The sequence below is a fragment of the Ipomoea nil genome, unplaced genomic scaffold (assembly GCF_001879475.1).
Source record: "Ipomoea nil cultivar Tokyo-kokei standard unplaced genomic scaffold, Asagao_1.1 scaffold2926, whole genome shotgun sequence".
In the NCBI taxonomy this organism is placed as follows: domain Eukaryota; kingdom Viridiplantae; phylum Streptophyta; class Magnoliopsida; order Solanales; family Convolvulaceae; genus Ipomoea; species Ipomoea nil.
This window is the reverse complement of record NW_017619354.1, coordinates 162,138-178,806: the sequence shown is the minus strand read 5'-3', so window position 1 is coordinate 178,806 and position 16,669 is coordinate 162,138.

The following is a 16,669-nucleotide window of genomic DNA, read 5'->3' as shown; positions in this document are numbered from 1 at the left end:
GTCAAGGATTTAAAGATTGCAAAATTTCCGATGAAAATGTATCGTCTGAAGTCATTTAGAGAGATCAAATCTAATGAAGGCCTTGATGAGAAACAACTCTTTGGTAATCAATTGCTCTCTTATTTTCTAATTTTCTAATTAATTGATATTGTTACTATTAATTTGTACTCTAATAATGCACTATTCTGTAGATGTGATTGGTCGAGTGATTGAGATTCACTGCCCACAGGAGAAACTGATTAATGGGAAGAACTCCAGGCTGATTGACTTCACCATTGAAGACACTGAGTATTTTTTTTTTATTCGTTTCCTTCTATTTCTACTCTATTTTTAGATTTTCTGCTCTTTTAATCTCTTATCTAACATTTTGCAGTGGTATACAATTGATGTGTACTTTGTGGGACGAACACGTAAGCAAGATCGAGGCATTCTACAATTCTACCACACAAGAGGCATTATTGGTGTTGATCCAATTTTGTAGGGCTAGGGTGTGTTTAAAAAGTAAGTAAATTAAAAGTTTTAGTTTCTGGCTAAGTTATATATATATTTGTCCACATTTACCAATAATGGATTGTCTAATGTTTACTACCATAATTTCTAAAGGTGGGGATGTTAAGCTTTGTAGCTCCTATGATGTAACACAACTGCTGTTCAACCAGGAATCTCCACCATTTGAGGAGTTCAGAAAAAGGTTAGTCAATTAAATTTATTGCACTACCTTAGTGTTTTTTTTTTTCATAGTATCAGCCATGAACAGACTCCAATGCGAAGTATTATTTCGCAATCAAGTTTTAAGAAATGTAGTTCCTATTCAGTTTTCCTATCTGGTGATATTGAGGTCCGTACTATCAGTGAAATATACAGAGACAATGAAGTAATATTTATTTAAAACATTTTAGTTATTACCTTAGTAGATATACTGTGATCTCTACAACTATAATCTGTGGAGATATCAATGCCAACTGCTTCATTTGTAATCTGCATTTAATAATATGCATGAGATTTGGAAAAAAAAAATATTTTAAAAATTAAAAGTTAATAGACTAATACTCTGAAATGTTATTTGGTTTCTTACCTGATTGAGTAAATAGATAGTCTTTACTCATGTAGACTAATATTGTGCAGACCATGCTCTGTAGGCATCATTAACCTGCACAATGACAGTTAAAAAAAGAACTTAGCATCCCATTAATACTCATTAAAAGTTAATACAGTAACAAATTAGATAATTAGTTTTTGGGTGCTTAGCTCATTCAGTAAACAAAATGCTGGACTAATAGCTTTGACCCTATGAGGATCATCACTGATGAAAAGATCGTAGAAAAGCATGCACCAGAGCTAATTGGAGTTAGGGACAGGGATCTAAGTTCAAAGTTGGAGTTGGAGCTTACAGATGAGGATCTATGGGATCTAGAGGTATAATTGGGTTTACAATTTATACTAATTACTTTATAAATGCAAATTTTAAGTACTTACAGTTTCAACTCTCGATTTTTAAGGAAAATGACCAAGCAAATGAAGCTGAAAGTCCTCTACAAGTTGTTGCACAGAGGCTGAATGCAGAGAACACCTTAGAGAATGGAACAGTCAAGAGATCCCTCATTGATGAATTTTCAAGCACACAAAGTTCTAAAAAAAGCAAGGAAGATGTGGTCAAAATTGAGAAATAAGCAGATTTGTTATGAGTAGAATGAGTGGGATGTGCTCTATTGAACTTTTTTTTTTTTTTTGACTTTATGAATGCTTTTATGAGGACACAGTTGTGGTGGATTCAAACATTGGACACTGTTAAAGATGATTTTATGAATGCTCCTGATTTAAGATGGTTTTTAAATCATGTTATTTCTAAGGCAATTGTTTTATCCCTTCTGGAAAATGTTTTTGTTTTATTTTTTGTAGGTACTAAAGAGGACTGTTATTCCACATAAACCAGGAGCAGATTTTCTTCAATCACATGATGGAAAAAGACAATGCAGAAGTGATTCAACATGAAACAAAAGAAGTTGAACATAACGTGATGGAAAAAGACAATGCAGATTTGATGACACATAAAGCAAAAGAAGATGATCATCACATGAAGGGAAAAGACAATGCCGATTTGATTTCACATAAAGCAAAAGAAGATGAACATCACATGATGGAAAAAGACAATGCAGATAGTATAGCATACAGATATAGTTTCATCTGTAATTTGTTAATGTAAAACATTACTTCCAAAATTAATCTAATTTTTTTTTTTTTTGTTTTTAGCATGCAGATTAAATTTTGGTTATACATTGTTATTTTAAGTTAAGGTATACAGTTTATTAAGATAAATGTAATCTAAATCTTAGTGATTACATATAATTTTACATGTTCTATTCCTAAAAATTTAAACACTGTAAATATGAACTATTATTTTTTTTTATTTAATCCTAAAAGCACTTCCATCACTTCCATCAATATTAATGGCTTAACGTCTTTGTTACTACTAAAACTGTTTTAAGTTTGATCAATTAAGATACAATTCATGTTAGAATGGAATCAAAAACACCATTTTGATTAAAAATGTAATATAGCTTAATCATATAGTTATTACAATAATCCTAACATAACGAAAAACAAATCACATGAACATCTGCGTAATATTTTCAGTAAACCTGAAATTAGGAACATGAGAACACTAATACTCTATTAAGTAAATAGACAAATTGATTTAAGCATATATGTATTTCAATAATCCTAACATAACGAAAAAAAAACAGATCACATGGTTATCTGGCTAATATTTTCAGTAAACATGAAATTAGGAACATGAGAACACTAATACTCTATTAAGTAAATAGACAAATTGATTTAAGTTGAGTTCAGCAAGCATAGTATAATGGATATCACAATATACATCACAATTCTTACTATTGAATTATAGTGAATGCTAATTATTGAATTAACACTTATCTTTTTGTATGCAAGTTCAACTCGAATTGACATCGTGCATTATAAGAAGTCATTAGGGCCACAGATATGTTGAAAACAATTTGCAATATAAACTCTCTTCAAAATCCTTGGAACCACCAGAGATTCTGTGGCATCTTGCTTGCATTTTAGTCAACAATTATTAAATTTCCAGCATGTGACATACAAATGTATATATAGAGATAAGCAGGTAATTAGAATGTACATTGTCAGGGGCTAATGGCTGATTAGGCACTTACCATGTATTGACACCAACTTTGTATATTTGAAGCCTCCTCAAATGCCTTAAGATGAAAGTACAGGTTGTCATACAGATTCCACACGTGATGTCTAGATCAAGGTAGTATAAAAAAATATAAGTTACAAACAATGCAATAATGACAAACTCGGTAACTAACAATCTATATCAAATTAGATTATACACCATTGGGTAGACTTAACACTTATCTTTGAGCCTTGCTAAGCAACTGTAAGTACCAAACTGGATACCATTGGTACTTACTTAGTCAAAACGTGTCACAACATTTTCACAACCACAGGTCTTTTCATATTCAAGATACCTGAAAAATAGCTTAATCAATACCTTATTATATTTCAGACTAATTTGATTAATCAATGTAATTATGAGAAGGAAAGTGTAATAATATCACTGCATTAAGTAGCACAAATAAAGCTTTTAGTATTCCAACTTGATTTATATTCACCATTTTCCAATGTTGTCTACCAATCTTGAATGGGAATGCTCTACTACTATATAATCAACACACAGGTATTCTTATTCTCTCTTAACCACTACCTAAACAAAACTGGAATTTAGCCAATTCAGTGCCAGACGAACACATGAAGAAAATTTCAACTTCAACCACAATTGGAGCAAAGCGGAAGCAGAACAACAACAATCAAAGTAATACTAGAAACTGTTAAAGTAGTAGAGCATTTTTGTGTTCGAGTATAGCCCTAAATACTAGCTCAAACCATATAAACTATGTGCATGTGTTCTTGACCCCCAAAATTAATGGCATCAATTAAATTACAGTGAATAGATGTGTTGATAAACAAATTTCAGTATACACGAAGATGATTTCTAAAAATTAGTTCTATAAACTGCCGTTTTAGATAGATATATAGTCACCATACTTAGATCTGAAAAATTAGAAGAGATAGGGTTAGAAATTGTTACCCAACTTGGTATAAAATCTAGAAATCGTGTAGGAGAACACCTATTTCTGCCGTGGTCCATCGTTGAGCATCACACGTTACTAACCACCAACCTTCGATCTCCCTCTATCCATGAAAGCCGGCGAAGTATAGTGTTCATATGGCGGTCGATAGACCGTGATATCTCTGAATCGGGGTTTTGACTATGGGGTTAACACTCAGATTGGGAGTATTGAACATACTTCACAGTAAGATCATCATCATCGCGAATCTATAGTATAGTTCGGTTAACAGTTCCTCATCGAACCTTAAATGGGAGTTAAGAACTCCATTTGTGGTGAGAGGACCGAGACTGGGATGGGTGAGATGAGCTTAGATGAGGATGAAGGCTAGGTGTGTAGGAAAGGGAAGGACAGCTGTTAACATCACCGTCTCAGGCCATCTGTGATGTTTATGTCAGATATATTAATTTTTATTATTATTATTATTGTTATTATTATTATTGTTAGTATTATTATTATTATTATTATTATTATTATTATTATTAGCAAGGTACTCAACAAGGTACTCAATTGTTTAATTGTTTATGTTTAATTGTTTATTATTATAAGTTTAATTGTTTATGTATTACAAATTTCTGTACTCAATTGTTTACTATAATGGTTGGTAATTAATAGTTATTTTAATCACTATTATAGTGTTAGGGAAGAGCGTTATATTATCAGTTTACTATTGTTATTATTTTATTATAATAATACAAATCATTATTATTACTATCATTATACTGATAAATGTTATGTCAATATTTAGGCAATTACGAATGTAAATTAGATTAAGTTATGATTATATAATAAATTAGTTTTAGTACTTTAACATTATAATAAACATTATACAATATAATAACGTGGTTGTTGACATACTATGATTGAATAATTAAACTTGATCTATGTATGATTAACAAAAATGGTACACCAAATAATAAATGTGTACTGATAACATTGTTTTTTTTTTAACAGACAACACTGTCAATGGGGAAGCGTACATGTCGTCGTTTGAATCTAACAAGAATACGAAAATTGGTACATCGCTAATTGGCGTTTTTCAAAGTTCGTTAAGTACGCCTTTAATTATTCTTACCAATGGTAAGTGTTTTCATTAGCAACAATTAACTCCATTAATGGAGTTTTGTTAATATTAATTGTCATTGCAATTGACAGGTGACACTGCGGTTCGAACGACAATACGGACTACCCCAATGCCGGATTTTAGTTGCAGAATGCCGTTAAACAACATATCAAATAGTAATTAGCTAAACCAATATTACAAATAATTTTGTAAATAAATTATCTAACAATCAAATTGGACAATTAGTATTCTAACGTGTGTGTTTTACCACTGCTCTATAATTATAGCAAATTTGACTCGATCTACCGTGGACCTTGATAAATCGCCGCGGACCAAGCGCCATAATCATTCGTTTGACTTAAATAGATCACCAGTCTCGCACGGTAATAAAGTTGAAATTTAGTATATAACCTATACTCATTTGCGGTAAATGCTACGTCATTATAATCTGTCCTACCTTAATTCACAGCGCCTTCTCCCGGACGAACACCAATACAGACTACGTCATCGCCAGTTTTTAGTAGCAGAATGCCATTAAGCAACATATCAAATAGTAATGATCTCAACAAGTATATTTGTTATAAGATTAGTATAAATTTATTTTGTAGTCAAATGTAATACTTAATCGTCTAACAAGTCGTTCTACAATTTTTTTGTAATTAAAGCAATTTGCGGTACAGTTAATGGCGACCGCGACAAACCAACTACATCCAATTGTACACATCGTTACTTCGACCTAAATCGAAGTCCAGATTCGCAATTAGGTATCAATATATTATGAGGAGCAATTGGTTATTGCATAGTCAATATTAAATTAGAATGTAATATATTCTATAATCGTTTCTGTAGGATTTGAAAGTAATTGTTGTGTTACAAATGACAACAACATGCAAATAATCGTGGTAGAGCCGGAGACTGAACCCATCAAGCATTGTCGAAATTTGATATCAGATTTTCACGAAGTTGTTGAACAATTGCATGACAATGTGCTCTCAAAAAATGGTGAGTACGTATTAAACGATGCCCAACGAAGACATACTATCTTTGGACTAAAATGAACTATATTATTGTTTTTCCCCGTGAACTAATATCAAAGTATTTTTTTGTAGACTATTATTTTGATAGTGGTGATCCAGAGTATTTGTGCGAGCATTGTAATGCATTTTTTTGGTACAATGAACGGTCTAGCAATTCAAGGTCATGCGACAGGCCTAAATACTCCGGATGTTGTGTGAATGGTAAGATAAAGTTGCCATTGATGACAAGGCCTCCTCAAAAGTTGTTTGATCTATTCTTTACATCAAGTGAGAAAAACAAATGTTTTTTGAAGAATATAAGGTCCTATAACAACATGTTTTTCTTCACGTCAATGGGTGGAAAAATTGATAGAACTATTAACAACGGAACATCACCTCCTATATTCCGTATAAATGGTCAGAATTTCCATCGGATTGGAAGTTTATTGCCTGCTCTTGGCACTCAACCAAAATTTGCACAGTTATACATTCACGATACAGAGAATGAGATACAAAATCGATCCAACTCTTTCAGGTATAATAGTCCCTGTTAATCAACTCTTTTGGCCTGTCATTTTTTAATAATAATAATCTTATATTATAATCTTATATTATTTTTTTATTTGTTTAGGACGGAAAACAATGGTTCTGCATTTCATCTTGATGTAGTTCATGACATTAAGCAAGACCTAGATGAGCACAATGTTTTGGTTAAGTCATTCAGAATGGCCAAGTCATTATGGAATCTAATCCTACAAGTGAAATTAGAATGAGATTAATAGGGAAGAGGTCTAAAGATGCTAGAACGTATGCGCTACCAACTACTTCCGAGGTTGCTGCTCTCATTGTTGGAGATCTAGACCCTAGCATGGGCGAACGTGATATTGTCGTCGAGTCTAGATCGGGGATGCTGAAACGAATAAGTAAATTAAACCCAGCGTATCTACCATTGCAATACCCGCTTTTATTTCCATATGGAGAGGATGGTTTTAGGGAAGACATACATTTTGCAACACATGGTACTAAACAAAATTTTGCAAGAAAGAGTGTTTCACAAAGAGAATACTTCGCGTTCGTGTTCACGAAAGATCAAATGAGATTTCAACTATAATGTACGCTAAAAGGTTATTCCAACAATTCTTGGTTGATGCGTATACTATGGTTGAATCTTCGAGGTTGCTATATATTCGGTCAAATCAAAAAGCTTTGAGATGTGAGGCGTACAAAGGTCTTTATGATGCGTTAACACGAGGTGAAGTTCAACCTAGCTCGCAAGGTAAAAGAATAATATTACCTTCAAGTTTCACGGGAGGAGCAAGATACATGATACAGAACTACCAAGACGTCATGGCAATTTGCAGATCTATAGGTTATCCAAACCTGTTTATTACCTTTACATGTAATCCTAAATGGCCGGAGATTCAACGCTTTTTGGAGAAAAGAAATTTGAAAGCTGAAGATCGTCCGGACATTGTTTACAGAGTTTTTAAGATGAAGCTAGATTGCTTAATAAAAGAAATAAAATATGGCAAACTGTTTGGTCCGGTAAGGGCAGGTGCGCCCCGCATTTTCTTATAAATGCCTTTTTATATACATTAATTATCAATACGAATTTTATAACTCACACAATATAATTCTTTATGCAACAGTGATATACACAATTGAGTTTCAGAAACGCGGTCTTCCACACGCTCACTTACTACTGTTCCTACAAGGGACGAGCTGCTTTGCCAATCCTGCTTTTATGGACACGATCATTTCTGCCGAGATCCCAGACAAGTTGATTGACGTTGAGTATTACAAAGCTGTCGAAGAATTCATGGTTCACGGTCCGTGTGGTGTTGCCAGGAGCAATTCACCGTGCATGGTAAATGGAAAGTGTTCGAAACATTTTCCAAAAAGATATATTGATGCATCCCATTTTGACCAGGATGGTTACCTGTTGTATCGAAGAAGGGATGATAAGAGGACAATAAAAAAAATGGAATAGATTTGGACAATAGGTATGTTGTACCACATAATCGGTACTTGCTCTTGAAATACAAAGCCCACATTAATGTAGAGTGGTGTAACCAATCTAGGTCAATCAAGTACCTATTCAAGTATGTCAACAAGGGTAACGTCCGTGTAACGGCTGAGTTTTATAAGACTACAATGGATGAAGGTGGTAATGAGATGGTGGATGAAATAAACATGTACTATGACTGTAGGTACATCTCTGCGTGCGAGGCAGCATGGAGGTTGTTTAGTTTTGAAGTTCAGTACAGGACTCCACCGGTTGAGCAACTAAGCTTTCACTTGCCTGACTGCCAATCAGTCGTGTTCCAAGACAATGATACCATTGATCATGTCTTGAACAGAGAGACCGTTGGGCAAAGTATGTTTAATGCATGGTTTGTAGCGAACCAGAAGTTTGAAGAAGCGAGCTTATTAACTTACATTGAGATGCCTACCAAATTTGTGTGGAAAAAGGACATCCGTGAATGGCATCCAAGAAAGAAGGGTTTCTCAATTGATCTGATATTCTATGTACTACCCGCTTCAGGAGAATTTTATTATTTAAGGTGTCTATTGAACATAGTCCGCGGTCCAAAAAGCTTCCAAGATATTAGGACAGTTAATGGTGTTGAGTACTTAACGTTTAGAGATGCATGTTATGCTCATGGATTGTTAGACGATGATAAAGAATACATTGATGCTATAAATGAAGCAAGCTACTGGTCAACTGCATATTCATTAAGGAAGCTATTTGTTGTCTTACTAACATCCTCATCCATTATTAGGCCCGAAAATGTCTGGAATCAAGTGTGGAAACATTTGTCTGAAGATGCTCAAAACTATCAAAGAAGAATATTAAATCAACCAGGTAATGTACATTTTGTTTGATACAATAAAATATCTTAAGTTATATCGATAACTATCTGACTGTTGCCATCGTAACAGATTTGGTCTTAACAGAGGAAGAGAAAAAGAACTTTGCATTGTTCGAATTGGAAAACCTATTGGGTCAACAAAATAAGTCTTTAAAAGACTATCCTCCGATGCCAATACCCAGTACTGATCATTCAAGGTTGTTTCAGAATAGGCTGGTTTTTGAAGAGTTAAGTTACAATTGCGAGCAGTTGAAAGAAGATGCTGAAGTGCTTTCTGCCAAACTAACCGAAGAACAAAGTGTCATCTATCATACGGTTATAAAAGACATTGCAGACGGTAAATGTGGCTTATTTTTTGTTTATGGCTACGGTGGAACAGGAAAGACTTTCTTGTAGAGAGCGTTGTCAGCTGCAATCCGATGCAAAGGTCAGATCGTTTTAAATGTGGCATCAAGTGGAATAGCTTCTCTGTTGTTACCAGGTGGCCGAACTGCTCACTCAAGATTTGCAATACCTATTGCAATAAATGAAGACTCAACCTGTAACATTAAGCAAGGTAGCGACCTGGCCGAATTGTTGATAAAGACGAGTTTGATAATATGGGATGAAGCTCCCATGATGCACAAACATTGTTTTGAAGCATTAGACCAAACTATGATGGATTTATTGCGTTTTGTAGACCCGTGTAGTGAAATGAAGACGTTTGGTGGTAAAACTGTGGTTTTGGGTGGAGATTTCCGCCAAATTCTCCCGGTAGTTCCAAAAGGTACACGGAAAGATATTGTTTCTTCAGCCATAAATTCATCATACCTATGGGATAGTTGCAAAGTTTTAAGGTTGACACAAAACTTAAGACTAAGTTTGGTACCCAACGGTGGAAATCGGCAGGCATTACAAGAATTTGCCGATTGGATTGCTAATGTCGGTGATGGAAAGCTGGGTGGGCGGAATGATGGTTACGCAGAGGTTGAAATTCCAAAACACATGTTATTGTCATCCGGAGTGGACGATATTAAAACAATTGTGCACAGTACATTTCCTATGTTTGCAAATGGAAACACTGACCCCGAGCATCTGCTAGGTCGTGCTATATTAGCACCAACGCTCGATGTGGTCAATGCAGTAAATGACTATATGATTGAGTTGCATAATGCCGAAAGCAGGTCGTACTTTAGTTCAGACGCAGTATGCAAAGCCGACGGCGACAACGGTATATTTGGAGATGTACACACACCGGAATTTCTAAACAGCATTAGGGTTTCAGGTCTACTGAATCATACATTGACTTTGAAAATAGGTTCACCGGTAATGTTAATGAGAAATATTGACCATTCTCTTGGTTTGTGCAATGGGACTCGGTTGATAATCACAAAACTAGCAGACCATGTTATTGAAGGCGAGATTCTGTCTGGACCTAACAATGGTAGAAAAGTGTTGATCCCTCGAATGTCAATGTCACCCTCTGATCCAAGATTGCCGTTCAAATTTCAACGAAGGCAATTTCCAATTATGCTTTCATATGCAATGACCATTAACAAAAGTCAAGGACAAACGTTGTCTCATGTTGGTTTAATACTAAAGAAACCGGTTTTTGTACACGGTCAGTTGTACGTAGCTGCATCTCGGGTTAACAATCCTGACGGTCTCAAAATATTGATAGTCAAAGACCCAAGTTCAACTACTACATCAACCACTAATGTTGCATATCATGAAGTTTTCAATAATTTGTAATTTTGTAAAGTTCTCTTTTCTTAGTTCCATGACCTTGCAACTATTTGATCTCTTTTCGTACTATTCTCTTTTCTAGGACTTAATCTCCATCTATCTCAATCATATTTCATTTATATGTTATAAATTTTAACCGCATTAGTTCACAACTTCACACAATTTGTAACATAATATATACACAATTAATACTTTTTAATTTACATACCGTGCAGCGCACGGGTCAAATACTAGTATATGATAAAGCAGAATCTAGCCACAAAGTTTTTCCTCCGTGTGAATGCATTTTGATAGAAACAAGATTAGCAAATATGAATGCATTAATTGTGTGGGTAGATGTATTTATACATATTTTTTTGAAGTTATTATATGTAAAGTTTTATATTTAATATAATTTGTGTATATGTATCCATTTAAACCTCAATATAATTAATTTGACTCCACATATATAAAGAAGAGAAATTAGATATAAAATAAATATAGTTCTTACATAAATAATCTTTTTCAAATGAATAAGTTTTTGGTGGAGATTTTCAACAATTATTTAAATTTATTGGCAAAGTTTAATATTTTTTTGAATGCTACTGGCTCTATTACATTATAGTTTCTGTTCATATACATTCTCAACCTACTAAAGCATAAAGAACCAATAACACCTCCACTAAGGCTCGAACTCACAACCTTCCAAATGGAAGTCCAACCCGAGTACCATTAGACCACATAGTCTTGGTGTTTAATATTTAATATAATTTGTGTATATATTTATTTAAACCTCAATTATAATTAATTTGACTCCACATATATAAAGAGGAGAATTAGATATAAAATAAATATAGTTCTTACATAAATAATCTTTTTCAAATGAATAAGTTTTTTTTGTGAAGATTTTCGACAAATATCACTTGTTATTTTATTTACAAGTTTTAGTTTAATACATTAGTTATTATATAATTAGAGTAGTTATTTCAAATTCAAATTCCTTTAAAAAAATCAAATTCAAATAATAATAATAATACAAGTAACAATAAATTTTAAAATCAACATAATAATAGCATAATTAAACTTTTAAAAATATTATATATTACATTGTATAGTTATACTTACATTTTTAATCAAACTAATTCTGAGCTCAAGAACTCAAATACGTTTTTCTGTTTCCACAATCAGTACTTTCTTTACTAATTCAGAGAATGTCAAAATTTTAATTGCTAACTTTATGAACTTTTATGGTATCATTTAAAACATCTTAAATAAAACTCTTTAATAATATATTTTTAATTTTTTATAAATTAATTTTATTTGTAAAGAAAAATAAATTTTAGTTAAAAAATAAAAATATATTGGGTGCATATAACTACAAGCACCTTGGTGTGCGGTATAACTATTGTCCTTTGTCACGTAAGAGACATTCGAAGGCAGTTGAATTGAAATTATTTTGATTCATGAAATCTTATACACTCGGATTAGACATAGCATTAATGTCCATAGCGTTAGGAGTTGTCTTTAACCGTTACAAATGTTGGGGCTGTTATCAATAGTGTAATTATGACGCCTGGTCTCACATTATATAGGGTAGAGATTTTAATGTATTATTGCATCAGGGTAAAATTACAAAATTATAGGAACTAAATTCATTATAATTTAATATAATTTCACACGTCATTTTCTAGATTGTTCCATTATAATTACACGAATTTATGAACTAAATTCACTAAATGTAATTCATACATAATCCCTGCAATTCCGTAGGTAGGTTTCCTATATTTAATTTCAGTGTATAATTATAAGAATTATGTTTGAAATTTTAGCTAGAATGACAAATTTAAGTGCTTTTCTGTGGTACAAATATATGTGGGGTCTACTTTTAATTTGGATTAATTCAAAGTGGATTCGAGTTTTTCGAAGTGAATCGAAACAATTAATATGTTGGGTGGATGAGAAATTGATTCTCAAAGTAAACCAATTTGAGTTGGAAAATGGGGATGAGAAGGCTTGGAAGTAGCTTTTGTCTCACATTGGAAAGGGATGTGGGTTTGCACTAGTATAAAATTGTGAAAATTCAGTATGTAAATTGTAAACATTTAGTATATAAAAATTGTGAACATTCAATATATAAATTATGTAATTTTTTAATCAGAGTTCAGAGAATAATTTGCCACCAAGGAGTGTGGTAGGATAAGTTGGACTAAGAAGACTAGATGGGGTCCAAAGTGCAAAGATGAGAAAAGATAAAGGAGTTGGAATATAAAGGCTAGATGGATGGAGTCCAAAGTGGGACAATGTGAAAAGTTTTAGGGATTGAAGTCCAAAGACTAGGGGATTGGGTTTGAAGTGAGACATGAAATGAAGTGTATGGGGTTTGAGTGCAAAGGATGGGAGATAAGGTCAAAATGGATAATTGAGGTATTGTAGTAGAGGATTGGGGTTTGAAGTGAGACATGGTATAACACCATTGCTAGGGTGATATAGTTATATAGTTGTGTATTAATTTTGTATTACGTATATATTTTTTAAATTATTAAGAAATATGTTTTAAAGTTCTTAAAAAGACTTAATAGGTAGGCTTTAAATAGATTCAAAGCAGGACTTACTTTGAAGTCTTTTTAATGGCAATTTATATCGTGCATCAGGGTGCACATTGTGCATGTATTGTGCGTCTTGGAGCAAAACGACGTCGTTTTGTACTCTTTTTTTTTTTTTTTTTTTTTTTTTTTGGAAATCCCAATTTGATTGTCGGCGGTTAACTTCTTTAAAAAAATCTCATGTTTCAAAAATGTATATAATTGTATAATAAAATGTACAAAATTGTATAATAGAATACACATACTCTTTTTTGAAAAGATAATACACATAATCTAACATAATTCATAGTACACATAAACTCTTAACATAATACACATAAACTTTTAACTCTTAAAAAAAATCTATGTTTCGGATGTACACAATTGTATGAAAAATGTACATATTTGTATAACATAATGTACATAATTATATAACAGAATACACATACACTCTGTCGCGTCAACTTCCCACACAACTTAATAAAACAACATCGTTTTGGAAGGCACGGGGCACACATTGCTATGTGCGTCGTGGTGCACGGTATAACGATTGCTTTTTAATAGCTCCCATATTAAACAGACTTTAAAAAGGTTTCAAGCCAGGCCAGGCCAAATGTAAGCTCAGGCTTGAGCTTAATAAAAGCCTACATACAGGTTCAGGCCTAGACCCAGGCCTTATATTTTCGTAATATGCACAGACCTAATTTTCTAAAGTTCGACTCGGCTCGACCTATTTCCATCCCTATCTAAGTGAGGTCATGTTCCATGTGGCCCTGCCCAAGTTAAGCCACAAGACACTACCTCGCCTCGAGCACAACCCTGCAGTTATACCTTGCTGCTTGGGGACACGTGTCCCATTTCTAACGGTGCATTTGGCCAATCTGAAATGTGTGGCTCTGATGTGTTTTGCGATAGGTGGTTGGTGTTGGATTATTAAGAGATACAGGGTCCCATTATTATATGGGAGTTTCGACAAGTGTAATGGTTTCCCTCGCCAATAAAATGCAGGTTCCCCTCCCCCTAGTATTCAAGACATTGACGTCTTCTCAAATAATCATTAAACAGCAACAACGGTTTAAGTTTATTAATGGTCATGTCATTGTCCGCGTAGTAGTAACAACCTTAGCACCCTGACGTAGCCCCATGTTGGACATGTGTTCAAACCTATTATCTTTGTACTTACCGTATGAAATTAAAGGACTTTCTTGTTGATCAATCTAACATTCATTATTTGTTTTATCACATCCAGTATCTGAATTGTAACCTAATTTATGGTGAACATGATCCAATAAAGCCATCACAATATAATCTCAAACATAATTGCTTTGTATTATTATTATTATTATTATTATTATTATTATTATTATTATATTATTATTATTATTATTCGTATTCTTATTATTATTCATTTTTTTATTATTATTGTTATTGTTATTTTTCTTTGAAAGCTATTGTTATTATTATAAATTTTATTTTATTATTGCATAATAATAATAATAATAATAATAATAATAATAATAATAATAATAATAATAATAATAATAATAATATTATTATTATTATTATTATTATTATTATTATTATTATAATTATTATTATTATTATTATTATTATTATTATTATTATTATTATTATTATTATTACGAATGTCCTTATATGCCTTTTTTACATTTAACCATTAATAGTAAAAAATTAATTTTACCAAACATCTTTTTACAAGCCGCTTTAAATAGGAAAAGGAATCTATTTTTATCCATTTTTACGCAAATAAATTGATAAAGGAATCTTCAAAAATTACTATTACGTAAAATTAGTATTCTGTTTGTAGAATTCAAATTATTATTATTATTATTATTATTATTATTATTATTATTATTATTATTATTATTATTATTATTATTATTATTATTATCAATATTCGAATTATTATTATTTGTGTAAATAATAGTTAATAAATTATTATTTTCTAATAAAATTACATAGAATTTTCAATGAATTTGTTCATTTATTACGCAAAATTTGTTTCAATTATTCTCACAATTAAAATGGTTTAATTATTCTTAGAATTTGGTAGCCATTTTCCATTTTTAAGTATATATTGACTTTAATTTGTGGTAACAATTCATTAGATATTAATTAATTTTCATATAAAATTTTGTTACCAATTAAACTTTATTAATTTTTTACCAATTAATTAACATTCATATTAGTTTGAACGGGAAAGTTGAAGATGGTGGTTTTTACTTTTATTAACAGTATAGATTATTATTATTATTATTAAGATTAGTAATTTTAATCTAGAATTGTATTAAGAATAAGAAAGTAGGAAATAATATATTATATTAGGAATTGTATTTTACCATATTTTAATGTACAATTGTAGTACCAATATGAATTGTACTACCATATTTTTACAATATTGCACAAACCTTAGTAGTATAGAGTTTTTTTGGCGGAAAGTTAAATTGATGATTTTGTTTTTATATATAGTATAGATATAGATAATAATCTATAATTTTCCCCGCAGCATTTGCGCAATAGTTATGCTGTGCAACCGAATGCACCATGCGCATGGTGCATACGATGCAAAACGACGTCGTTTTGACTAAAAACGCGCGTTCCACTTTAAAAAAAAAAATTCAAGTTCGATTCTCGGCAATAGCATTATTGTGGATATATAGTTATGAATTTATGGATATTTAGTTTATTCATTGTGGATATTTAGTTCATTCATTGTAGATATTTACTTCATTCATTCTCTGTGGATATATAGTTATGAATTTTTGGATATATAGTTATGAATTTATGGATATTTAGTTCATTCATTGTGGATATTTAGTTCATTCATTGTAGATATTTACTTCATTCATTCACTGTGGATATTTAGTTCATTCATTGTGAATTTTTACTTCATTCAATTCATTCACTACTGTGGATATATAGTTATGAATTTGTGGATATATAGTTATGAATTTATGAATATATAAAAATACTATTGCCGGGAATCGAACCTGATTTCTTCTTTAAGTGGGACGCGCGTTTTTTAACCAAAACGGCGTCGTTTTGCATCGAATGCACCATGCGCATGGTGCATTGGGTTGCACAGCATAATTTGCGGGATTTGCGTACGTATTCCCTATGTTCGCTAGCTGACTTTTTGTCGGATTTTAGTGCCAATAAATATAGCCTGCACTTTTCTTCTTCTTCAACACCCAACTATACACATCTCTCGGTGAAGAGATAGAGAGAGAGGGAG